Source organism: Hemiscyllium ocellatum, chromosome 10 (assembly GCF_020745735.1).
Source record: "Hemiscyllium ocellatum isolate sHemOce1 chromosome 10, sHemOce1.pat.X.cur, whole genome shotgun sequence".
Classification (NCBI taxonomy): Eukaryota; Metazoa; Chordata; class Chondrichthyes; order Orectolobiformes; family Hemiscylliidae; genus Hemiscyllium; species Hemiscyllium ocellatum.
The window spans coordinates 28,162,701-28,189,969 of NC_083410.1; the positions used below are offsets into that span (position 1 = coordinate 28,162,701).

Below are 27,269 nucleotides of genomic sequence, written 5' to 3' on the forward strand. Positions count from 1 at the left end.
CTCCCCATCCCCCTCCTCTCTAGCCTCCCTTTCTATCCTTCCTGTAGCATTTGTATCCTGGAACATTAAGCTGCCAGTCCTGCCTATCCCTGAGCCACATTTCTGTAATTGCTTAGATATCCCAGTCCCATGTTCCGAGCCATGCCCTGAGTTCATCTGCCTTCCCTGTTAGGCCCCTTGCATTGAAATAAATGCAGTTTAATTTATTAGTCCTACCTTGTCCCTGACTGCCCTGACTGTTTGACTCGCTTCTGTTCTCAACTGTACCAGTTTCAGATTGATCTCTTTCCTCACTATCTCCCTGGGTCCAGCCCCACCCCAACCTTACTAATTTAAATCCTCCCAAGCAGCTCTAGCAAATCTCCCTGCCTGTATATTAGTCCCCTTCCATTTTAGGTGCAATCCATCCGTCCTGTACAGGTCATTTCTACCCCAAAAGAGATTACAATGATTCCAAAAATGTGGATCCTTCTCCCATGCACCAGCTCCTCAGCCATGCATTCATCTGCTCTATTCTCCTATTCCTGCCCTCACTAGCTTGTAGCACCGGGAGTAATTCAGATATTACTACTCTCAAGGATCTCCTTTTTAAATTTCCGCCTAGCTCCCTGTAATCTCCCTTCAGAATCTCAACCTTTTCCCTTCCTATGTCGTTGGTTCCAATGTGGACAGTGAACTCTTGCTGGCCCCTCTCCCCCGTGAGAACATTCTGCACCCTCTCTGAGGCATCCTTGATCCTGGCACCAGGGAAACAACACACCATTCAGTTTATACGCTGCTGGCCACAGAATCATCTGTCTGTACTTCGAACTAGAGAATCCCCTAACATAATTGATCTCTTGGAAGCCGACGTACCCCTCATTGCATTAGAGCCAGTCTCCATACCAGAAACTTGGCTGTTCGTGCTACGCTCCCCTGAGAATCCACCACCCCTACATTTTCAAAACAGCATACCTGTTGAAATGGGTATGGAGACTCCTGCACTAGCTGCCTACTCTCTTACCTTTCCTGGAGTTAACCCATCTATGTGACTGTATCTGAGACTTTCCCCCCTTCCTATAACTGCCATCCATCACATACTGTTGCTGTTGCAAATTCCTCATTGCTTTGAACTGTCCGTCTATCCAATCCATTCGATCTGATAAAATTCGCAGCCAACAGCATTTATGGCAGATATAATCCACAGTAAACCTTAAACTCTCTTTAAACTCCCACATCTGACAAGAAGTACATATCACTGCAAAGGCCATTTTTGCTCCTTCACAATCTACAGACCCAGAAAATAACACCATCTTATTCCTCTACAAACACTGCCCCATGTTAAATTAATAGTAATGGCTTATATTTTAAGTTTAATCAAGAGACATATCTCCAAAAACACATAATCAAGAAAGAACCCACTCTACTCACTTCTGCAGATTCTCTGTAGGCCATCACTTAAAACAACGACTAACTTATCTGATTCTGTGCTGTGAACTTGGCCCAACAGTTCCTCCACGATCAGCTGTGAATTTCACAATTTGATAATTTTCCCAGATGCACTCCGATGTCCAATGATAATGAATTCAAACATCAAAGGCAGTAACTGTGCAGGTTCTCTCTCCCTCTCTCCCCTGCAATGACCTCACCATGTGCTTCCTTTATCTGTTCTTCTCCCTTTTAAAACTGCTGTTGGTTTTGATTTTTTTTCCCCAAAGTTCCAAAACAAAGCAACAGCATATGAAACAGTAAATACTGCTCCTGCAATTCGAGGAAATCACCTCCAGCACCTAAAATACCTCAAAAAAGGAGTTGTCACAGCCAGAATTTTTTCCAGTCCTCCATTCTACTGAATACTTTCCTTTTTGGGAGTATGTGATGGTTTTGTCTTTACAGACTACTTCTTATTGTTTGTCTGCAAGTTTACCCATTTAAGATTAAACTCAGTTTATTGAGATCAATTTATCCCTCATCCATTCAATCCTGTTCTGATTTTCTGCTTCTATAAAGCTCACTGGCTTCAATTTAAAATCTTCATGTCCTACTCAGCCAAAGTGTCAATTTCAATAATGTTATGTCTTCAAAAGAGTTACATTGTTTTGTAATTCTGGTTCATTACTCACTGCCAATGCAGTACAGCCTGTTCTCTTGTGGATTCTAAAACCGTCACAATATCTTTGTATTTCATTGCCATTACTACTCAAGTTGTATGCTTGCCCGTTATACACATTAATTTCTCCCACTTATCCACGTTGCTTTTGCTCTGTACTTAGCTAATGTTAGCACAGTTGTTTCTGATATAACATGATCTTTCACTCCTAACACATGAGAATAAAACTAAGAGTGGACCAAGGTTTCTCAGAAGGAATGGTCCCTGCGAAAGACTGGCAACGGAAGGGAGGGGAATATGAGTCTGGTAGTGGCATCTCACTGGACATGACTTTTCCTTAACCTTTACTGAAATCTTTTCCAATCCATGGCTGTGGTAATGTTTATCACCAATGTTACTAATACACCTTCTTACCCTATCTCACCATTCTTTGTAAAGGATTGTTAGAAATTGAAAATATGGTCAGTATTAGATTCAAATAGGAAAGGAACAAGTTAGTGCTGCTGTAAGCATTGTTTTAATAGAATCTGTGTGTGGTTTTGCTTTGTGAAATAAAGTATCCCTAAGTAATGGCAGTCAGACTGAGTGAGAGCTTTTTTTTTCCAATTCATTCACAGCATGAAGGTGTCACTGGCCAGGCATGCACTTATTGCTCGTCCCCTAATTGCCCAGAGGGCAGCAATTAAAAGTCAACCACAGCACTGGAGGACATTAGTGAACCAGATGGGTTTTTCCTGACAATCAATTTATGGTCATTAGTAGACAATTCCAGACATGTATTGAATTCAAATTCACCATCTGTTGTGGGAGGATTCAAATCCAGGTCCACACAATATTACCTGAGTCCAGTAATAATACCATTAGATCACTGCCTCCCCTACTACCCAAAAGTGCTCTAACACACAACTGGACTCTTCTCCCCATCACCAAATCACATGGTATTTTTTCTTCTATTAAAAACCATCAGTAAACATCCATGTTTTTCAATTGATTAATTTACATGCAAAGCCCGCTAAAGGCAACGCAGACCACTAAAGTTGAAGGCGAGGTAAGGAGAGAGGGAAGGGGCTAAATCACAATGCAGCAGGAAGGGAAGATAAGCACTCTATACCCAATAGTACTTCATCTTTTTCTAAAGACAATGAAAGTACTGGTGGACACTCCAGGCAGGAACACAGCCACGGAAAAGGGGCAAGCAGTCAGCAGCTCCCTCTTCAATGCCCATTGCCTGGACCTGTTAAAGGCCAACTTGGCCAGGTTCAGGAGCAGAATCCACCAACATTTATTCTCGCCAGATGTCCAAAAATTAAGAGTGCGGGTCTGAAGCGTGACCAAAGGCACAACAGAATATTCTTCAAATAAAGTAAAAAGAAGGTGCAACTGTCCACAACCAATATATATATGGTCCATGGAATTCACAACTCCACAAAATAAATAGAAAACAAAAATGCTGGCGATTTTTTCATTTAGAAGGACAAGGACAGCAGAAACATGTGGACACCACAACCTGCGTGTTTCCCTCCACGCCACTCACTATCATGATTTGGAAATATATTGCCATTCGTTCGCTGTCGCTGGCTCAAAATCCTGGAACTCCCTCCCTAATGGCATTGTGGGTCAACTAACAGCAAGAGGAGTGCAGTAATTCAAGAAGGCAGTCCACTGCTAACACCTTCTCAAGGGCATCTAGAGATGGGTAATAATGGTTGACTAGCTAGTATTGCCCACATTCTATAAGTGAAAAAAACTCCATCAAATCTGTGTAGCGATTGCATGCATCTTCTTGTCCCAGAAGAAAGAATAGAGGCATTGAATACATAAGCAAGGAGTTTATGTTGAAATACTGCTTAGGCCCAGCTTGAGTATTGTGGCCAGTTCTGGGCACCATGTAGGATGGCCAAGTAGTGGGTGAAGATGGGAAAGTGAAGAGTATGCAGGAATAGCCCATTCAGGAAACATTTCCATGCTATTCAAAAGGGCATAGGGAGGATTTGCCCAAGATTGCTAAGTTCTTTTAAATTCCTTCCTTGCTGTCTATCTTGAAGTTGATTTAACTTTAGTATAATTTCCCTTTGAATAATAGTATTCAAAACATGAAGATTTAAGGGGCAACTTTTTCACACAGAGGATGGGACGTGTATAGAATGAGCTGCCAGAGGAAGAGATGGAGGCTGGTATAATTGCAACATTTAAAAGGTATTTGGATGGGTATATGAATAGAAAGGGTTTGGAGGGATATGGGCCAGGTGCTGGCAGGTGGGTCTAGATTGGGTGGGATATCTGGATGGCATTGACGGGTTGGACCGAAGGGTCTGTTTCCATGCTGTACATCTCTATGACTCTCTGATTTCTGTAAATTTAACTCTTCTTGAAGTGAAGAACTGCTCAACTACCTAATTAGGATTGGAACACCTATTTGGTTTTACTCATTCACAGGATGTGGGCATCGCTGACAAGGCTAGCAATTATTGTTCTTCCCTAATTGTCCTTAGAAGATGCTGGTGAGTTACCTTCATGATCAACTGTAGAAGATACTCGCATGGTGATGTTAGGTAGGTAATTCCAGGATTTTGACCTAGCAATGCTATAATTCTAAATTAGGATGGTGAAGGAGGAGGAGAATTTGTAGGTGCTGATATTCCAATGCACATGCTTCTAGAGGTATGATTAGTAGCGAGGCCAATAAATTTAAGGTAAGAGGTCGAAGGCGAACAAGAAAGTCGAGAAGTTTTCTCATGCAGAGGATGGTGGGAGTCTGGAACTCACTGCCTGAAAGGTTGAAGAAGAAAAATCTCAAAACACTTAATCAGTATTTAGATATTCACCTATGTTGTTTAGCCTCCAGAGCTATAGACCAAATGGTTGAAAATAGAATTAATATCATCACATCTTTGTTGAGCCTTTCTGTGCTGTAAACGTTTACGTCAATTATATATGAGGACCTATTTATGCATACCTTGGTTGCTTGGCAGAAAGCAATCTTCTATCCATTTTAGTATGTTACCCCTGAACATATGTGCTTCTACTTTGCAAAATATTCTTTTATTTGGAACCTTATCAAATGCCTATTGAAAATTCAAGTACTATATATTAACACCTTCAAAAAACTGCAATTAACTGGTTAAGTAGACATTCCCTACCAGGCACACAAACACACAGATTAGCCAAGGAACTACACTGCAGATTGAAACATCTCATCGCTGTCTCAAAATACTCCATCCATTCAACACAGGAACTGCTCAACATCAACGAAGGTGAAATTATGGTCTTATTTGACACTACAGCGCTGTTCACCTCTATCAATATAACACGAGCAAAGGAAACACTGGCCGCATTTTTAAACAAACCGACAACAAAACTACCAGCAAAAGGTAATATTATAAAACTACTGAACCTATGCCTGACCTCACACTTCATCTTTAATGACCAGGTATACAATCAAATCAATGGGACCCCCATGGGCTCACCCATTTCTGAGCTCATTGCTGAAATCAGTAATGCAAAGTCTAGAAAGCACACCTTGCCTCTAGATCGAACCCAAACTATGGATCAGACACGTAGATGATACCTTTATTATCATAAAATGGTCCAAGTTGGAAAGTGTACACCACCTCATCAATGGCATACTCACTGCGATCAAGTTCACCAGAGAAGAAGAGAACAACAACCAACACATCTTTGAGATATGACCATCTCTTAGTATTATCCATTGACTACTGGCCCTATAGCATTATCATGCTAACCATCGTGCTGCACTATTTCCCCACTGAAACCAGGGTGGTTGTGACTGTCAATGAAAACCCACCCTTCCCCAACATCATCTGTACAGTCTCCCCATTGAATCTAGAGTGTTTGTGATTGATGATCCTCCACCTCCCCCATAACTCCTCATATTCCCCCATTTTAAATTTCTCCCTTCACACTTATTGTCCGCTCTGCATCCCTGAATGCTGCTTTGAGTTTCCCAGATTGACTTCCCTACCAAAGCAGTGGCCCCAGATTCCCTGATAACCCTATTTGACTTTAACTGAGCTGACTCCCAGGAGTGACTTGACTGAACTTGGACACCCCGACTGATGACTGAACAGACCCATAACTGATCTTTGTAGAGTTCCCTAAATGATTGACCCCGGTTCCCCTGGCTGGTCCCACTACACTTGTAAAACTGACAGTGGCCCATCCTCTAGACTGTAGTCATACCAGCCTGGATGCTCCAAGCGACCAACTGACAATGCACAAGCCCCTTTACTGAAACTGAATAATGTCACTGATATACTGAAGGCTGTGGCCTTTCGCCTGATTGAACAGGACTCCCCTTAGACATTGAGACACGCCATTTGGTTGAAGCACAAGCAATGTGTTTAATGGCGGTGCAGTTGTGAAAATTAACATAGTATGGTCCTTCACAGCAACATGTCCCCCCTTGACTACTCACAGTTGACAACAAAGACAAGCTGCCCTTTGAGCTTGCACTAAAAGGCAAAACTATTGTGAGCCTATAAGTTCTGGCTGAGGGAACAAAGTGCACAAAGCTGAGGCAAGGCAGAGGTGCTGTGAGCACCCAAGTAGATGCAGAATGAGTGAGCACTGAAGGCAAGCAAGGACAACTAAGGTGCAACCTAGTCTTGCCCGGGCAAGAACAGGACAATGATAAGTGTGACTGCACTCACAATTACAGCAATGAAGCACAGGTTTTTAATGTAAGTGGATGAGAGGAATGTCGTGACGATTCACTGAGGTAGGTGTGTGTATTTGCATGCGTATATGTTTGTGTGTGTATGGCCATGCCATGAGACATTGAGAACTGCTGTCCAGGATGGAGATCCAGAGGTGCCAGCGGTGTTTTGGAGTCTCCAGGTTCCCACTCTGACTTTCATGTCAGAATTGGCACCATATAGTTTCTATCTGGCACAAGAGACAATGGGAAATTACATAATATGAGAATAGGTGCTAATGACATGTAAATACATGCAAATTAATGCAAAAAGGTATCTTGTTGCTCACTAATGAAATTCTCATCTTGCCATTCAAAACCTGGTTGCAGAATGTGAATTTTTCTCAATGTTAAGAACCTTATTTCTGCCAAATCATTTTATCAACTGACTTGGCAGTGTCATACAATTCACAGGGTGAAGGTTCTGCCTATAGTCCGTAATTAATTACTGACACATTTAAGTCTTAAATAATAGAGTTTGTTTTGTTAAAACAGTTTTTTTGACACAAAAGCTAAAGGAGGCTGGGAATATAAGTTCTGAGAATGTAATCCAGTAACTGTCTGGAAAATTCCTGTGTGGATCATATTCAGTTCTGAGAGAGAGGCCAAGAAACATAATACCTGGAGGGTGTCATGTAAGTTCAAAGATACAAACAAACAGTTATGATGCAAAAACTAATCTGTAACCTCCTGTGATTGTCGGAATAATGGCGGCCAATTACCACCTTAGCAGAAACCATCCCCTGAGTTCTATCCCAGTCTGTGGACATGATAGGAGATAAAAGAAAGCAGTTCTGAGCAATAGACATTAGATTAGATTAGATTAGATTAGACTTACAGTGTGGAAACAGGCCCTTCGGCCCAACAAGTCCACACCGACCCGCCGAAGCGCAACCCACCCATACCCCTACATTTACCCCTTACCTAACACTACGGGCAATTTAGCATGGCCAATTCACCTGACCCGCACATCTTTGGACTGTGGGAGGAAACCGGAGCACCCGGAGGAAACCCACACAGACACGGGGAGAACGTGCAAACTCCACACAGTCAGTCGCCTGAGTCGGGAATTGAACCCGGGTCTACAGGCGCTGTGAGGCAGCAGTGCTAACCACTGTGCCACCGTGCCGCCCACCATGTTCATGTTTTCCCCTTCCAGAAGTGTACAAGAGAGGATTTTTTAAAAAATCATCTGCAAGTTGTTCTCAACATGTTGTTCTGTTCCAGTTTTATGGTGCTGGTGTGCTGCTCCAAAAGGTCAAAGAAGAACACCCAATAGGTATCCCTGCATTTGACAGTAAAGGAAAAAGTCTCTTTCACTGATAACCGGAAGCAAGTCACAAGCTAACCCAAGAGTGTCTGGTCAAATTGGTTCCTTGTAAAACATAAATACATTGGAAACAAAAACAGTAATTACTGGGGAAGTTCAGCAGGTCTGGCAGCATCTGTGGAGAGAAGAGAGTGTGTGCTGGAAAAGCACAACAGGTCAGGCAGCATCCGGGTTTCCAGATGAAGGGCTTATGCCCGAAACATTGATTGTTCTGCTCCCCAGATGCTGCCTGACCTGCTGTGCTTTTCCAGACTCTGATCTCCAGCATCTGCAGTCCTTGCTTTCTCCTTCTGTGGAGCTTAATCAAGGTTAATGTTTTGGATCGAGTGACCCTTCCTCATAGCATATGGCTACTATTAGGGGACCTGCTGACCACCTCCAATGGTACCTTTTTCCTCTACTTTTTCTTCTCTCCATCCAAATCAATCCTCCATCCTGATCACCTGAAACAAGATGCTTTCTAACTATTGCACAAATGTCATTTTTGATTCTTTCCACCACATGGATGCAATAGCTCAAGAAGGCAGCTGACCACAATCTTATGAAGGACAATACGATATGGACAATAAATTTTGGACAACCCGCAATTCCAACAACCTATGTATAAATTTAAAAAAAACAGGGTGGGTTCTTAGACTCTCTGCTGCTAGAGATGGTCAACACTTTGCACTTGTGTACCATAAATGTTACATGTTACTTTTCAACCTAAACCTAAACTATTCAAGGTCTTGCCTACAAGCAGGGAAAGACTGCTTCATTTTCTAAGGAATTGCAAAAGAAGCTGACACGATGCATACATCTCTATTTCTGACCTAGGGAAAGGTAAGTGATGAAGTAACTGCAGATGATTGGCTGTAACCAATTCCGGTAAACTTGTACAGCTTAAATTATTGGTTTTCAACAACCATGACCTTCTTACTTTGTGCTTGCATGACCGCAGTTGAGTTCTCTATCCAAATCTAATTCACTTAAATTATACAGTTTCTTGAGAAGTCATTTGATTAAATGTCACCTCCATGCCAATGCCACTCACTCTCACCCGAGTTGTGGAATTCCAGTGACTTAGTCCATGTTTGGATCAAAGCTGTACTGAGGTTTGCAGCTCAGTAAACCGTAAGCTTATGAGAGAAGGCCATGACCAGGTTTTCTTAACAACAGTTTTTAACACTTGCTATAACTTTGCTGATGGGACTGTGAATTACTAGATTGGATTTGTTCTGCTCTTTGAGGACAAAACACACTTGTCAGGTGTCAGTGTTGTAATTGTATTGGAACAGCTTGTTACAGGACCTGCTGGTTCTGAAAAATATCTTCAGTACTGAAGCATGGACAGTGTCAAGGGCTGTACTTGAATCCAGTCGGCCCTGCAGTTTCATGCTGGTGCATGAAGTAAATCAAATTGGTTGATCACCTGTACTGTTAGGATCCACAGGATGAGTTCAAAACAGAACATTGAGTTTTTTTGAAGAAGTAACAAAGACGATTGATGAGGGAAGAGCAATAGATGTGATCTATATGGACTTCAGTAAGGCGTTCGACGAGGTTCCCCATGGGAGACTGATTAGCAAAGGTTCAATCTCATGGAATACAGGGAGAACTAGCCATTTGGATACAGAACTGGCTCAAAGGTAGAAGACAGAGGATGGTGGTGGAGGGTTGTTTTTCAGACTGGAGGCCTGTGACCAGTGGAGTGCCACAAGGATTGGTGCTGGGTCCTCTACTTTTTGTCATTTACATAAATGATTTGGATGTTGCATAAGAGTTACAGTTAGTAAGTTTGCAGATGACACCAAAATTGGAGGTGTAGTGGACAGCGAAGAGGGTTACCTCAGATTACAACAGGATCTGGACCAGATGGGCCAATGGGCTGAGAAGTGGCAGAGGGAGTTTAATTCAGATAAATACAAGGTGCTACATTTTGGGAAAGCAAATCTTAGCAGAACTTGTACACTTCATGGTAAGGTCATAGGGAGTGGTGTTGAACAAGGAGACCTTGGAGTGCAGGTTCGTACTTCCTTGAAAGTGGAGTCGCAGGTAGAGAGGATAGTGAAGAAGGTGTTTGGTATGCTTTCCTTGGTCACAGCACTGAGTATAAGGAATTGGGAAGTCATGTTGTGGCTGTACAGGACATTGGTTAGGCCACTGTTGGAATATTGCATGCAATTCTGGTCTCCTTCCTATCGGAAAGATGTTGTGAAACTTGAAAGGATTCAGAAAAGATTTACAAAGATGTTGCCAAGGTTGGAGGATTTGAGCTATAGGGAGAGGCTGAACAGGCTGGGGCTGTTTTCCCTGGAGCGTTGGAGGCTGAGGGGTGACCTTATAGAGGTTTACAAAATTATGAGGTGCTAGGATAGGATAAATAGACAGTCTTTTCCCTGGGGTGGGGGAGTCCAGAACTAGAGGGCATAGGTTTAGGGTGAGAGGGGAAAGATATAAAAGAGACCTAAGGGGCAACGTTTTCACACAGATGATGGTATGTGTATGGAATGAGCTGCCAGAGGAAGTTGTGGAGGCTGGTACAGTTGCAACATTTAAGAGCCATTTTGATGGGTATATGAATAGGAAGGGTTTGGAGGGATATGGGCCGGGTGCTGGCAGGTGGGACTAGATTGGGTTGGTCTATCTGGTTGGCATGGATGGGTTGGATCGAAGGGTCGTTTCCATGCTATACATCTATAACGTCTCACTTCTGGCTAGAAATAGTAGTCTTGATGTTTGTACTTGATGTGAGTAAGACTCTACCATATTTGACGATGGGAAATTCATGGAACCCCTTCCTCCCATTAACTTTTCAGTTCAACATCACCATTCGTTTCTGGAAGTGGTAAAATCGATCCATCTTAGCTGAACATCACTTAGCTTGGCCCATAGCATATTTCTTCCCCTATTTAGTGTGCATATATCCCTGTGTAGTAGTCTCACTAAACTAACCTCTCATTTTTAAGTACACCAGTTGCTGTTCCTGGCAAGTTCTTCTACAATCCATATTGAACCATGAGGCTGAATTTAAGGCCATGCACAAGGCAACTCTGGAGTCAAGAGGACTTAGTCAGCCTTCAGGCTCAACACCACTTTTTCAAGGAAATAAGGGGTTGGGCAATAAGTGCTGGCCAGTGGTACTCACATCCCATGAAAAATTAAAGAAAAGGTACAATGCGGAGTACCCTGCTCAGTACCCTGCTCACCTCTGCCCCAATTAAGTCCAAAGTGCTCCTGCCCTGCAACTAAAAAGGTTATCAAATGGCCAATTAATCGCACTGATATTCAGCAGGTTAGTGATTTGCCATTGAAAAATAATTCAGTTTGCTAAACAAGTTTCCGATGGGAGTCTCTCGTTCAAATGCAGTTATTGCCTGATTAAGCAGCCCTGAATCAGGATGGGGGAGGATGGCCCATTGACAGCAACTCTCCTGTTCTTGATGCTAACCCTCTTGAACCCTATCCCGTGAATCCAGCCCACCCTCGGTCATCCATGGCCCAGGTCCTTAGGTAGTCCTGGGCCTCTGCCTGGGTGTGCGCTGATGGTTGTCATTGCTCCTGATAGGCATATATTGCAGCAAGCCTTCCAAAAAACAGGCAATGAAAGGCATTTTCCAACAGTTCTCCAGTTGATAGGCTAGAGCACCATCACCTGCAGTAAATACTGTCCATGGCTTTTTTATATGATTGAGCAAAAGATATGTCAGGTTAGAAAACCAACAGATTCTGGCAGAATATAAACCTTTTGGATATCTAGTTTTGATTCTAGATCTGTTATGAATCTATTCCATTTAGCATGGAGGCACTGGCACACCAGTGAGATTGATATGTTTGAAGTGTCGCATTTTAGAAAGGCAAATCAGGGCTGGACTTATACACTTCATGATAAAGATTGTGGGGAGTGCTGCTAAACAAAGAGACCTTGGAGTGCTGGTTCACAGTTCCCTGAAAGTGAAGTTGCAGGTAGATAGGATAGTGAAGAAGGTGTTTGGTATGGTTTCCTAGGTCACAGCACTGAGTATAAGGAATTGGGAAGTCATGTTGTGGCTGTACAGGACATTGGTTAGGCCACTGTTGGAATACTGCGTGCAATTCTGGTCTTCTTCCTATAGGAAGGATGTTGTGAAACTTGAAAGGGTTCAGAAAAGGTTTGCAAGAATGTTGCTATGGTTGGAGGATCTGAGTGATAAGGAGAGGCTAAATAGGCTGGGGCTGTTTTCCCTGGAGTGTTGGAGCTTGAGGGGTTTCATAGAAAATAGTATAGCAGATTCCCTACAGTGTGGAAGCCCATCAAGTCCACACGGACCATTCCTATTCATATACCCATCCAGATGTCTTTTAAACCACCCAAGTTTGGACGCCAGAGCTGTGAGGCAGCAGTGCTAACCACTGAGCCACTGTGCCCCCCACACTCATTGCACGTAAGGTAGACTGCCTCATTCCTGTTAAGCATTGTGACAAGAATGATAGCAAGAAACATTCTGGTGATACAATTGCAGGTGGTAAACACAAAAGAAAGGCAATAACATTAGAGGCTAGATATTATAAAGCATTTTGAGCTTAAGGATAAGAATTTATAAGGGATTATAAAATTTGAGGGGCATGGATAGTGTAAATAGATAAGGTATTTTCCCAGACCTAGAAAGGATAGGTTTAGGGTGAGAAGGGAAAGATTTAAAAGGGACCTAAGGGGCAACATTTTCACACAGAGTGTGGTGCAGATATGGAATGAGCTGCCAAAGGAAGTGGTGGAGGCTGGTACAATTACAACATTTAAAGGAATCTGGATGGGCACATGAATCGGAAGGGTTTAGAGCAATATGGGACAAGTGCTGGCAAATGGGATTAGATTAGAACTGTAGAGTCATTGAGCTGTACAGCAGGGAAACAAACCCTTCGTTCCAACTCTCCCATGCCGACCAGAAATCCTAATCTAATCAATTCTCACTTGACATCACCCAGCCCATATTCCTCCAACCCCTTCTTATTCATATACCAAACCAGATGCCTTTTAAAATATTGCAATTGTACCAGCCTCCACCACTTCCTCTGGCAGCTCATTCCTTACATGCACCACCTTCTGCATGAAAAAGTTGCCCCTTGGGTCTCTTTTATACCTTTCCCCTCTCACCCTACACCCATGCTTTCCAGTTCTGGACTCCCCCACTCCAGGGAAAAGACTTTGGCTATTTATCCAATCCACGCCCTTCATGATTTTATAAACCTCTATAAGGTCACCCCGAGCCTCCTATGCTCGAGGGAAAACAGCCCAGCCTATTCAAGCCCTCCGTATAGCTCAAATTCTCCATCCTGGGCAACTTTCATGTAAATCTTTTATGAACCCTTTCAAGTTTCACAACAACTTTCTGATAAGAAGGAGACCAGAATTGCATGCAATATTCCAAAAGTGGCCTAACCAACATCCTATACAGCCGCAACATGACCTCCCTACTCAATACTCTGACCAATTAAGGAAAGCATACCAAACACCTTCCCCTCTCGGAGGCTGAGCATGCTGTTCTCAGCAAAGGACTCAGCTTGGTACCATTACGTCCCCACCTCAATGAATTCCGGGCTCGACATGATGCTGAGCTCTTCTTCCAACCTCAGTCTCCCAACCCCGGACAGCCCATTTCTACCTACTCCGGGAAGGACCGTCCTGGTAGACCCACTGTGTCAGCATGCTCCTGCCCCACTGAACTTATTTCCTCCTACCTTGACTCCATTCTTACTCCTCTGGTTTACTCCCTCCCCTCCTATATCCGGGATTCCTCTGATGCCCTGTGACACACTGACAGCTTTCAATTTGCAGGCCCTAACCACCTTCTATTCACCATGGATGTGCAATCTCTTTACACCGCCATCCTACACCAAGACGGCTTGAAAGCTCTTCGCTTCTTTCTCGAAAAGAGGTCTAAACAATCTCCATCCACCACCACTCTCCTCCGCCTGGCTGAACGTGTTCTGTCTCTCAACAACCTCTCCTTCAACTCATCCCATTTTCTCCAAATCAAAGATGTAGCAATGGGTACCCGCATGGGTCCTAGATATGCCTGCCTTTTCATGGGGTATGTGGAACATTTCTTGTTCCAGGCCTACCTGGGTCCCCTCCCACAACTGCTTTATCAGTACATCGATGAAAATTTCGGTGCAGCTTCATGCTCTTGTCCTGACCTGGAAGAACTCATAAACTTTGCTTCCAGTTTCCATCCCTCCATCACCTTCACCTGATCTATCTCCAACACTTGCCTTCCTTTCCTTGACCTTTCTGTCTCCATTTCCAGCAATAGTCTATCCACTAATATCCATTACAAGCCCACTGACTCCCACAGCTATGTGGACTTCTCACCCTACGTCCTGTAAGGACTCTATTCCTTCCTCTCTTCGCCTCCACTGCATTTGTTCCGATGAGGCCACTTTCCAAAGTGGTGCTCTTAATATGTGCTCCTTCTTCTCCAACCGTGGCTTCCCACCTACAATTGTTGACAGGGCTCTCGATAGCATGTAGTCCATCTCCTGCGCCATGACCCTCCCAGAACAAGGATAGAGTCCCTCTTGTTCTCACCTTTCACCCCACCAGCCTTCACACGCAAAGAATAATCCTCCGCCATTTTTGCCAACTCCAACACAACACATCTTCCCTTCCCTCCCCCTGTCTGCATTCCACAGAGATCATTCCCTCCGGGACAACCTAATCCACTCCTCCATCACATCTAACACCTCTCCCATCACACATGGCACCTTCCCATGCAATCACAGAAGGTGCAACACCTGCCCTTTTACCTCTTCCATGCTCACCATCCAAGGCCCCAAACATTCATTTCAGATTAAGCAGCATTTCACTTGTATCTCTTTCAATTTGGTCTATTGCATTCATTGCTCCCAATATGGTGTCATCTATATTGGACAGAAAAAAACGCCAACTGGATGATCGCTTTGCTGAGCACTTTCGGTCTGTACGCAATCAGGTCTCGGACCTTCCTGTGGCTTGCCATTTCAACACACAATCCTGCTCCCATGCCCACATGTCTGTCTTTGGTCTGCTGCAAAGTTACAGTGAAGCTCAATGCAAACTGGAGGAACAGATCTCATCTTCCGACTAGGCATGTTAAGCCTGCCTGTCTAAACATTGAATTCAACAACTTCAGATGATTATCCTATCTCGACCCCTCTGTTTTCATTCTGCTCCGTAATTTTATTTTATTTATTTTTTTAATATATTTCTTTCACTGTTCTGTACCTCTTATTTCTTTATTGTCTCTCTTTCTCTTGCTCCCCACTCTCTCATCACCTTTTTCCTCTCGGCTCATCCCCCTTTGCTACCCTTCTCCCCTGTTTTCCATTTTGCCTTTGCTTCACCCAACCGCACTCCCCCCCCCATCCCCCACATATTTTGTCGCATAGCACTGGCTTCAGTCTTGGTCATCCAAAACTCCCAATCTCCCCATAATCTCTCTATGCACTGTCATTATCACCTCTTTATTGCTACCATTGCTTCTGGAGCCATGACTCACTTTCTCTCAGCCTAGTATAAATACCTCCCTATTTCTTCTTTTTTTAGCTTTGACAAAGGGTCAGTTAGACGCGAAACATCAGCTCTTTTCTCTCCTTACAGATGCAGCAAGACTTGCTGACATTTTCCAGATTTACTCTTTTTTGATACCAAACACCTTCTTCACTGTCCTATCTATCTGCAGCTTTATTTCCAAGAAGCTATGAATCTCCACTCCAAGGTCTCTTTGTTCAGCAACACTCCCCAGAACCTTCTAAGTGTATAAATCCTGCTAAGATTTGCTTTCCGATGGGGAATCTTGTCGAATGCCTTGCTGAAGTCCATATAGATCACATCTACTGCTCTGCCCTCATCAATCCCCTTTGTTACTTCTTCAAAAAACTCAATCAAGTTTGTGAGACATGATTTCCCATGCACAAAGCCATGTTAACTATCCCTAATCAGTCGTTGCCTTTTCAAATACATGTACACCCTGTCCCTCAGGATTCCCTCCAACAACTTGCCCACCACCGACGTCAGGCTCATCAATCTTTAGTTTCCTGGCTTGTCTTTACCACTTTCTGAAACAGTGGTACCACGTTAGCCAACTTCCAGTTTTCCAGCACCTCATCTGTGACTATCGATGATACAAAATCTCAGCAAGTGGCCCAGCAATCGCTTCCCTAGCTTCCCACAGAGTTCTAGGGAACACCTGATCAGGTCCTGGGGATTTACCTACCTTTATCCATTTCAAGACATCCAACACTTTCTCTTCTGTAATCTGGACATTTTTCAACATGTCACCATCTATTTCCCTACATTCTATATCTTCCATATCCTTCTCCAAAATAAACACTGATGCAAAATACTCGTTTAGTATCTCTCCAATTCCTGCGGCTCCATACCAAAGCTGCCTTGCTAATCTTTGAGGGATCCTAGCTACCCTTTTGTACTTAATGTATTTGTAAAAACCCTTTGGATTCTCCTTATCTCTATTTGCCAAAGCTATCTCGTGTCCCCTTTTTTGCCCCCTTGATTTCCCTCTTAAGTATATTCCTACTGCCTTTATACTCTTCTAAGGATTCACTTGATTTGTCCTATCTGTACCTGACATATGCTTCCTTTTTTTAAACCAAATCCTCAATTTCTCTAGTCATCCAGCATTCCCTATACCTACCAGCCTTGCCTTTCACCCCAACAGGAATGTATCGTCTTTGGACTCTCATGATCTCATTTCTGAAGGCTTCCATTTTCCACCTGTCCCTTTACCTGTGAACATCTGCCCCCAATCAGCTTTGAAATAAATGCAGTTTAATTTATCAGCCCTACCCTGTTCTCTGCTTTGTCCCTGCCTGCTCTGACGGTTTGATTCCCTTCTTCTCTCAACTGCACCAGGCTCAGATTGACCTCTTTCCTCACTATCTCCCTAGGTCCCCCCGTTGCCCACCCCCCAATCTCCTCCCCTCCCCCCCCGCCCCAATCTCCTCCCCTCCCCCCCACACACACACACACACACACACACATTTTACTAGTTTAAATCCTCCCAAGCAGCTCTATCAATTCTCCTTGCCAGTACATTAGTCCCCTTCCCATTCAGATACAATCCACCCATTTTATTCAGGTCACTTCTACTCTAGAAGAGATTTCAATGATCCAACAATGTGAACACTTCTCCCATACACCAGCTCCTCAGTTACACATTCATCTGCTCTATCCTCCTATTCTTACCCTCACTAGCTCATAGAACTGGGAATAATCCAGATATTACTACCCTCGAGGACCTTTTAAATGCCTGCCTAACTTTCTATATTCTCCCTTCAGAATCTCATCCTATTCCCTTCCCATGTCATTGTTTTCAATTTGTACAATAACCTCCGCTGGTTCCTCTCCCCATTGAGAACATTCTGCACCCTCTCCGAGATATCCTTGATCCTGACACCAGGGAAGCAACACACAATTCTGATTTTTCAATGCTGGCTACAGAAACTTCTATCTGTGCTTCTGACTAGGCAGTACCCCAACACAATCAATCGCTTGAAACACGACGTACCCCTCATTACATTAGAGTCTGTTCTGATACCAGAAACTTAGCTGCTTGTGCTACATTCCCCTGAAAATCCATCAGCCCTACATTTTCCAAAGCAGCACACTTGATTAGATTAGATTACTTACAGTGTGGAAACAGGCCCTTCGGCCCAACAAGTCCACACTGACCTGCCGAAGTGCAACCCATCCATACCCCTACATTTACCCCTTCACCTAACACTACGGGCAATTGAGCATGGCCAATTCACCTGACCTGCACATCTTTGGACTGTGGGAGGAAACCGGAGCACCCGGAGGAAACCCACGCAGACACGGGGCGAATGTGCAAACTCCACACAGTCAGTCGCCTGAGTCGGGAATTGAACCTGGGTCTCTGGTGCTGTGAGGCATCAGTGCTAACCACTGTGCCACGGTGCCGCCCCATTGAAATGGGGATAGTCACAGAAAACTCTGCATTATCTGCCTACCTGTCTTACCGTTCCTGGAGTTAATCTGCGGCTTTTCTCCCTCCTATAACTGCCTTCCATCACACCTCCTTGCTCTTGTAAATTCCTCATTGCCTCGAACTGTAACTCCAACTGATCCACTTGATCTGACAGGATTCGCAACCAACGGCATTTATTGCAAATATAAGCCTCCGTAACAAGTAAACTCCTCCTAAACTCCCACATCTGACAAGAAGACCATATCTCTCTACTAAAGGCCATTTTTGCTACTTCCAATCTACAGATCAGAAAATTGCACTGTCTTATTTCTCTACAAAACACTGCTCCAGGCCAACTTAATACTTAAGTGACATATCTCAATAAAACATATAATCAAGAAAGAACCCACTCTACTCACTATTGTAGATTTACACCAAGGCTATCCACTTAAAACTATCCACTTATCTGTTTCTGTGCTGTGACCTCTCCCAAAGAGGTTCCTCCAAGATTAGTTGTGAATTTCACTGTTTGTTAAGTTTTCCTTGATGCACTCCGATGTCCAGCGATACATGAATTCAAACAGCAAAGGCAGTAACTGTGCAGGTTCACTGCTGAGTCAGTTAGCAATATGGGTTTCTTTCTCCCTCTCTCTCTCTCTCTCTCCTGCACAGACCATGTGCTGCCAATTGTCTATCCTTCACTCTTTTAAAAGTGCCGTTGTTTTGACTTTTTTTTCTCCAAAGTTCCAAAACAATGCAACTGCATATAAAACAGTAATTACTGCTCCTGAAATTCAAGGAAATCACCTAAAATACCTCAAAAAAGAGCAGACTGTCACAGCCAGAAACTTTTCTCCTTACAGCCAGAAATTTTTAAATTTAGGATATCTAGTTGGCATGGATGAGTTGGACCAAAGGATCTTTTTCTGTGCTGTACATCTATGACTCTATGTTCTCTCATGTTACATCGTCACCAGTTACACATCCAACCAGGGAGTTATGCCCTTTAAGACACAACTAGATGAGTCAGTAGCAATGTTACCAAGTTACTATTTGTAAACGACACTGATGCTCACCATCTATAGTATATTCTGTGCCTTGCTACCTTGAATGTTTCATCCAAGCATGACACATCCTACTTGTAGAACAAGACACACCCTGAAATGGTGATGGAGAGGTCCAGCATTGATGAAAGGTATGATTCTAATTATTACTACATTCCTTGACCAATCTGTGGCACAATTTTCAAACTTTTAGCACAGATTATTCGACTTTAGTAAGGACTTTGTAGGGTTGACTGAACTGGGGGTGTTAAGGCCAATAAGACAGTAAGAGTTGACTGCATGTGCAGTGATAGTTCTGTTTTCTTATATATCTTTCATTTTCTATTTCTTGTACTTTTTGTACTGGTGTTAATACAACAGAAAGGCTCCCTCAGACAATTCAACAGGCAGTTGAGTGTCAAATACATTACAGGTAATTCTCTGATAACATGCGTTCCGGCAGCATGATTTGCTTATGACGTCACTGAGGAATTAAGGAAAAGTATTTTTGAGAACGCTTGTCTATGTTCTCAATGCACGTTTCCAACTGTGATCGTTTCGCGCGTTTCCTTCTGCGCATCTGCCAATGCCTGCGCCGAAGTCTCTACACCATTCTGTTCATGTGCCGATGTCACGCTACGCTTCATGCCGTACTCCACACATGCCAGTATCAGCGCCAGTCTTCGTGCCATTCTACACATGCGTCAATGTCAGCTGCTGACATAGCACTTTCTGTGAGAGGTACTGTACACAGAGCAGCTTCCTGTAAAGGGTACACTACTCCTAAATAATCCCTTTTTTGAAAAAAATGGAGGGGCATTGTGACAAGAATGATAGCAAGTAGCATCCTGGTAATAAAATTGTGAGTGGTGAACGCAAAAGAAAGGGTATAATACTGAAAGCGAAGCTAGATATCATAAAGCATTCTGACCATAAGGAGAGAATATGTGATATATCTCGCTTAACAGGAATGAGGGAGTCTACCTTATGCACCATGATGACCCTCTGTCCTGCATTATTTTGTTTTAAATGTACTGTGTTAAATTTACTTTTGTTTCATTGATAAATAAGATTTATATCTTCATTCAGGCTGTCCCAGACTTTTTGTTAAACATTGAGGAGATTTTTGAGCCATCATAAGTGATATTTTTGCTAGTCTGCCCTTAACCCCAAAATCCAGAGGGGCATGTTTAGGATAAATAGACAAGGTCTTTTCCCTGGAGTAGGAGTGTCCAGAACTAGAGGGCATAGGGCTAGGGTGAGAGAGGAAAGATTTAAAATGGACCCAAGGGGCAACTTTTTCACACAGAGGCTGGTGCATGTATTAAATGAGCTGCCAGAGGAAGTGGTGGAGGCTGGTACAATTGTAACATTTAAAAGACATCTGGATGGGTAGATGAATAGGAAGGGTTCAGAGGGACACGGGCGAAGTGCTGGCAAATGGGACTAGATTGAGTTAGGATATCTGGTCAGCATGCACAGTCGAACCTAAGGGTCTATGTTTCCATGCTGTATATCTCTTTGACTTGTCCCATAGGCCCCATTATTTAAATTATGCGATTTTCTATTAAGCGAGGTTTCCCTGGAGCAACGACGGCGTAAGAGCAGAACTACTTGTACTCTACGTTTGTTGTCACAAGTACGTCAAAACATGTAAGGACAGCACATCGCCTTTTCTAAAGAATATCAGGGAACCCAAAAGATTTTATTGCACTCCAGTAGTTGTCTGTTCTCCACTACCGATAATAGCTTAATTCCACATCTATTTACTCAATTGGATTTAAATTCCTCCAGTGATGGGATGTGAACTCGCCTCCGAATCATTGGTTCAGCCCTCAGGATTATGATCCATGTATAAAACCACTAAACCAGCTAAATCCCTAAACAATCATACACCTGATGGGTTCTGTTAACATCGGACAACGGATTGTGTTACGTTTATCGCAGGTTTCAAATATCCGTTCAACACTGACCAAAAATAAACAAAACATGTATGACATGTCCGACCATTAAAACATATCGTCACCCGGCAATTTAAGCAGTTTTAAGACTGCGAATGATCAACATTGCCTTACCCTGTGAAGAGTGCCGGTTTACCCAGTGCCGATGATCAGAATTCAGCGCTCGGTGCTGAGGGCTGTGACAGATTCTGTACCGAGCAACATGATCGCTGCAGTGATGCCAGGGGTAAATAACGGCTAGGGCCAGGGCCCCAACTGGCGTTCTGACTCCTCCACCGGACGGAGGCGGGCCCACACCAGTGCGCAGGCGCCGCCTCGAGCGGCCTAGCTCGAGCTCGGTTAGGGCTGCTACAGTATTTGAAATGGGAGCAGTTAAACTGACCAGGGGCCGCCTTAGGTCAGGGCATGAATGGTGCCAATAATTACTGTGTCACTCTAAACTGGTGGCTCACAATTCGGGTATTTGTGAATGAAAGTGTAGGGAATTCAGGCTGACACTTTAGAGCAGGTATCGAGGAAGAATAGTCTGCTCTGTCTCTGTCCTGTGCATCGAAAAGCCGGTTTGCCAATATTTAACTTCAGCCGGTATCAGCAAAAACGATATTTTGTCATCGATTTGGTGCTTGGTACTCTGCGGTGCATAAATTGATTGCATTGCATGGCTAATAAGGTGGTATTACGAAGATATTTCGTATTTTGACTTGCCCTGAAGTTGTAAAAGCAGGTTAGTTTTGTAATTGGTTTATTGAACAATCTTTGTGGTGGCGGCAGGTGCCGAATTATGATGACAATACGCATAGAACAAGTAGTCATGATTCATTCTCATTAAAATGAAAAAATACATAATAGGTTTCAAACTTGTGATATTATTTGTATGCTGAAATTATGTATTGCAAAAAATGTATTAAAGTGCATAAGTTGTCAAATTGAGTTCTCAATGATTCTCCCACTATTTGAAATCATTAAAGTAGCGAATTGGATTATCTCTATTAGGTCTACGTCTAGTTTGTGGAATGAAGCTTTTTTAAATCCTTTCATCGCATAGTTATTTTCGTGTGGTTGTGGCAAGGGTCTGTCGTAATACGGCAAATTCTAAACTTTTCTGGCGACGTTCAGACAGCTTTTTCACCTTTTCAGCAAAGGAACATAACTCGTTATGTTAGAACAGCTTTGGCACGCTCTACTTAGAATATTGTGTATAAAGGGCATGTGAATGCACAAGCATGTTAAATAAGAAACTGAGCAGACCTGGCACTATCAGTGAGCCCGAGGAAGGGATAGATAATAATGGGGTGTATAAGTAGAGTGATAGAGCACGGAAACAGACCCTTGAATCCAACCAGTCCATGCCAAACATAATCTCAAACTAAAATAGTCCTATGTACCCGTACCTGTTCCTGGCCCATATCCCTCCAAACTTCCTATTTATGTGCCTATCCAAATGTCTTTTAAACATTGGAATTGAACCTGCATCCACCACTTGCTGGGGAAGTTCATTCCACACAGGAACCTTCCTCTAAAAAAAAACTTTTCCTGGTGTTGTTTTTAAAACATCCAAGTCTATTTCTCTGCATTCTCTAGACTCCATTTCTTTCTCCACATTAAAAACTGACATGAAATATCCATTTAGAATCTTTCCCATGTCCTGGGGTTCAACATAAAGACAGCCTCCTTGACCTTTAAGAATCTCTTTGAATTATCCTTGACCTTATCAAACAATGCTATCTGATATCCCTCCTTTGCCTTCCTGATTTCTTTCTAGGGGCGGCATGGTGGCATAGTGGTTAGCACTGCTGCCTCACAGCGCCAGAGACCTGGGTTCAATTCCTGCCTCGGGTAACTGTGTGTGGAGTTCACACATTCTCCCAATGTCTGCATGGGTGTCCTTCGGGTGCTCCGGTTTCCTCCCACAGTCCAAAGATATGCAGGTTAGGTGAATTGGTTATGCTAAATTGCCCGTAGTGTTAGGTGAAGGGGTAAATGTAGGGGAATGGGTCTGGGTGGGTTGCTCTTCGGAGGATCGGTGTGGACTTGGGCCAAAGCCTGTTTCCACACTGTAAGTAATCTAATCTTAAGAATGCCCCTCCACTTTTTATAGTAATTGAAATTCAATTGAACCACATTGTCTATATCTATGATAAGATTCTCTTTTATTCATGACTAGACTCTCAATATCTTTATTCATCCAAAGTTCCTTAATCTTACCAGTCTTTCCTTTCATTCTAACAGGAACATAATGTCTCTGAACTCTCATCATTCATTCTTGAACATCTCCCACCTGTCAGGTGTCCTTTTGCCTGCAGTCTACGCAAATCAACTTTTGAAAGTTCTTGTCTCATACCATTACAATTTGCCTTACTCCAATTTTTAAAAAAATAACTTTTATGGAAAGCTTATCCTTTTCTTAACCATTTGAAACTAATAGAATTATGATCACTAGACCCAAAGTATTCCCCCACTCTTAAAGCAGCCACCTGCCCTGCCTCATTGCTCAAAAGGTTTAGTTTTGCACCTTCTCTAGTATGAGCATCCACATATTGATAAAGAAAATTTTCTTGAACACATTCAACAAGTTCTTTACCATCCAAACCTTTAACACTATTGTAGCCCCAATCAATGTTAGGAAAATTGAAATTCCCTATTATTACAACCTTGCTATGCTTACATATATCTGAGATCTCCCTACATATTTGTTTCTCCATTTCCCTCTTACTATTGGGGAGGGGCCTATAGTACAATCCCATCAGTGATCTTTCTTATTTCTACCCATATATTTTCAACGGATGATTTTCCATAAATAGCTTCTCTAGTTACAACAGTTACATATTCTTTAAGCAAAAACACCATCCCCTCCTCCTCCAACCCACTGCCAGCCTTGTCCATGTCTCATCCAAATTTCTGTAATAGCTATGATGTCCCAATCCCATGTTCTTAAACATGCCAAGTTCATCACCCTTACCTAAAAGATCCCTTGCATTGAAATAAATGCAGTTTAGTTCTTCAGAGTTACTACGAATTCTGATTCTGTCTAGTCTTTCTTTTCTAACTGATATGCTCTCTTCACATTCAGAAAACTGTTATTTGGAATTCTTCCAATCCACCTCTCCATCAGTATAAAGTCTTCCTTAATGGAATGTGCAAATCTCCCTGCTAAGATTTTGGTTCCTTTGCAGTTGAGGTTAGACCCATCCTTTTTGAAAAGGTCTATCCCAAAAGAGATTCCACTTGTCCAAAAAACTAAAACCCTGAACAATACTCTTCAGCCATTGATTTATCTCCTTTATCCTTTTTGTTCATTCCCTCGTTCAAGTTGGCATTTGGAATAACCCAGAAATTACTACTTTTAAGGTTTTTTTAATCTTCTACCTAACCTCTTAAATTCACTCCATACTGCTTTAATCTGTCCCTAAGAAATATTTTTCCTATCAATGTGTACAATAATTTCTGGCTTCTTAACCTCACTTTTAACAATATGCTTGAAAAGTTTCGACGTCCTTTGATTATAGCTCCAGGAAAGCAACAAACCAACCTAAATTTACACTTCTGCCGGAGTCTCCTGTCTATGCCCCTGACAGGAGAGACCCCATAACAATAATTCAATTAAATATTGTCAAATGTTGCTTGACATAAAAATCATTCCAGGTGTCCAATTATTGACTGACCTTTCAGTTTTCCTCAGAGACTACTCCCTTCAAAAGCTCCAAAAACGTATTATCCATTTGATAGAGGAACAGCGCCTGTGATGTTTGAATTATCTTCCTACCTTTCCTGACGGTCTGATCGATTCTGCTGTGTAATCACTTTTTAAATCTACTAGCCGTCTCATTCTGTACTTCATGCGTGCCTTAATAACATTAAGCCTAAAAAAATTCAACAACAGCTGATAGAGAAACAAAATTACCTTTCATTATCTACAGAAAATGTTAAAATGGAAAAACTTAAATATTTATATCAAACATATAAAACTGAAATAAAATCAATTAGCTGATTAACTGAAAAAAAACTCTTCTTTAATAAATACCAAAGAAAAAAACTCCTCCAGAGCCAAGCATTTGTAAGACTCCCCAGAATAAAAACACAACTGCTTATTTTATTAAGAAAAGCTGTTTGGATTTTCAAAAAATAAACTTTTGCAATGTTAAAAAACTCCCTTTAAAACAGGTTTTTTTTAAACATCTGAATTCAGACTAAAATGAAAACCTCAGCTGTTCATTACAGACTATGCAAAGCTCATTTTTTAAAAAAGTCAGTTTGAAAAAAAAAGTTTTTTGGCTTATTTTCTGTTAATATTAATGAAGCAAAATGAATAAAAATCTTGAGAAAAATAATAACTAATTCTTTAAGCCTGCAATCTCAGCAATGTAAGATTCACGTTGCCTCCCAGGTGTTTAGTTGAAAATGGGTTCAAGGTTTGCATAAAGATTTGTAACTCATTTGCCATGGTTGTGGCATAAGAATCATTCCAGGTGTCTAATTATTGACTGACCCTTCCGTTTTCTGAGCTGGGAAGATGATTTGCAGATGTTTTGTCCCCTGTCTAGGTGATATCTTCAGTGCTTTGGAGCCTCCTGTAAAAAAAAGCAGAATAGTAACATTTGACCGGACACTCCAAAGCACTTAAGATATCAATGGACAAGTGACGAAACCTCTGGAAATCAACTTACTTGGCAAACATATCCACAACCGTGAAAATGGGTTTGCAGTACTGAAAGCAATACATCTGGGCTGGTGGAGAGGAATAGACATGAAAGAAGGTGTTCATACTTACATTGTTAAACTCCATGTTGGGTCACACACATTGTAAGATACAGCCATATTGTCCAAGCGGAAGATGAGGTGCTGTTCATGCAGGGCAGCAGGCAATTTATTGGCAATGGGAATATGGCAAGCAACTGAAAGCTCTGGATCACTTTTACGGACAGACTTTGTGAGACTGCTTTGTGGAACACCTGTCTGTGTTCAGTCTCCCTAATGTAGAGTAGAGCATTATGAGCAGTGAATACAGTAGACTAAATTGAATGAAGTACTGGTAAAATTGCTAGTTCACCTGGAAGATATGTCTGGGACATTGGTTGATGAAGAGGGATGTGGTAAATAAGCAATTGTTTTACCACTGACAATTGCTTGGAAAGATGCCATGGGGCTATGGTGAGGTCTTAAGAGTGGAGGAAGGTATGCTCGAGAAAATGGTCCCAGTAGAATGCTGAGAAGGAAGTGGAGGGAAATGTGTCTGCTGGTGGCAGAAATGGCAGGTTATGATCTTGTGGATATGGAGATCAGTAACGTGAAAAGTGAGGACAAGGGGAATCTATCATTGGGGGAGGGAAGAGATGTCGGAAATGTTGGACGTAGCTAAGGGTCCTGTCAACCATGGTAGTGGGGAATTCCTAGTTAAAGAAGAAGGTAGACATTTGAGGACCTCCTGCAGTGTTAAATAAGGTTGGTGAACTGCAGTTGCCAGTAGGTGCATATCAATGTGAAATTCTGATAGTAACAAGAGACTAGCCAAACAGGAAGGACTGCAGATTTAAATATTTCTGGACACAAGGGCCCAGATTTTCCAATGGCCAGGTAGTAATTATTCTAATTTATCTCAAGAGGGTTGGAATATAAAAGCACCGTTGTGGTACTGAGACTTTATAAAGCTCTGGTTAGGCCCCATTTGGAGTACTGTGCCCAGTTTTGGTCCCCACACCTCAGGAAAGACATACTGGCACTGGAACGTGTCCAGCAGAGATTCACACGGATGATCCCTGGAATGGTTGGTCTAACATACGAGGAACAGCTGAGGATCCTGGGATTGTATTCATTGGAGTTTAGAAGATTAAGGGGAGACGTAATAGAAACTTACAAGATAATACATGGCTTGGAAAGAGTGGACGCTAGGTATTTTTTTCCATTAGGCGAGGTGACTAGGACCCATGGACACGGCCTTAAAATTAGAGGGGGTCAATTCAGAACAGAAATGCAGGGACATTTCTTCAGCCAGAGAGTGGTGGGCCTGGGGAATTCATTGCCGCAGAGTGCAGCGGAGGCCGGGAGGCTAAATGTCTTCAAGGTAGAGATTGATAGATTTTTGATGTCTCGAGGAATTAAGGGCTCCGGGGAGAATGCGGGTAAGTGGAGTTGAAATGCCCATCAGCCATGATTGAATGGCGGAGTGGACTCGATGGGCCGAATGGCCTTAC

The 27,269-nt window shown here is 42.6% G+C and overlaps 1 protein-coding gene across 1 annotated transcript in view; it reads right to left on the reverse strand.

The window, feature by feature from the left end:
* LOC132819695 (CAP-Gly domain-containing linker protein 4-like) overlaps positions 1–21,366 on the reverse strand; it is a 266,189-nt gene extending 244,823 nt beyond the window's left edge. The window contains exon 1 of the mRNA XM_060831355.1: positions 21,196–21,366. The gene's annotated coding sequence lies outside the window, so the exon portion shown is untranslated. The remainder of the gene's footprint in view (positions 1–21,195) is intronic.
* Positions 21,367–27,269: the final 5,903 nt, after the last annotated feature.